Consider the following 788-nt stretch of genomic DNA (forward strand, 5'->3'; position numbering starts at 1 on the left):
CATTTTCACAATGTGGTATAGCTTCGAAGTAAGCTATAACAACATATTTTACAGCAGAGCCCTGTGGAGCATTGCAGGAGGACTTAGATAGGTTTTAAATGAGCCATTTGGAAGTTGGGGATAATTAGGTGGCCATGGTAATATGGTAGGCCAGTTTAGGAATTTGGCCCAGACAGACATTATTACCCCTACTCTTAAAAAGTGTGTTTATGAAGTATTGTAAATGTATGTATGTCCCAAACCGTCTTCAACAGTATAATAATGGTTTACTGGTTTACAATGGCATGTCAGGTATGTGGAAGAAAAAACGTGACCAGTTACTAAGAGATAATGCTAAAGAGTTGAACTGCAGTTAATCCTTTGAACTGGTTTGGATTAATACCATAATAACCTACAAATCAGGGCTCTAGTCTCAGAGGTTGCATAAGGATATCATGCTCCGACAAAACCCTCTAGGCGTTAACACAGTACACAGTGTGCTACAGTGTGTTTCAAATGATACCTACAGGTCCCACTGTTGGTTTAATAAAGCTTAAATGCCTAAAGGAATATGTAAAAACAAAACATATGTCAGTTGTCAGAATTGCTTGTGCTCTTTTGCTGCAGAAAACATGTGGAGCAATGAATTTAATGTAAGAGGGGCAACGGGTTAAGGAGTATGAACTAAAGGTCTTCAGTAGCACTGTCAWGRTCAAGATCAACACTCGATCAGGTTTTTACTTGTTTGTCCCTGCAAATGTCGTGCGACGAAACTGCTTCCTCGGCTTGTGGGAGCAACGCAACGCAGT

The sequence above is a fragment of the Salvelinus sp. IW2-2015 genome, linkage group LG1, assembly GCF_002910315.2.
Source record: "Salvelinus sp. IW2-2015 linkage group LG1, ASM291031v2, whole genome shotgun sequence".
Lineage (NCBI taxonomy): Eukaryota > Metazoa > Chordata > Actinopteri > Salmoniformes > Salmonidae > Salvelinus > Salvelinus sp. IW2-2015.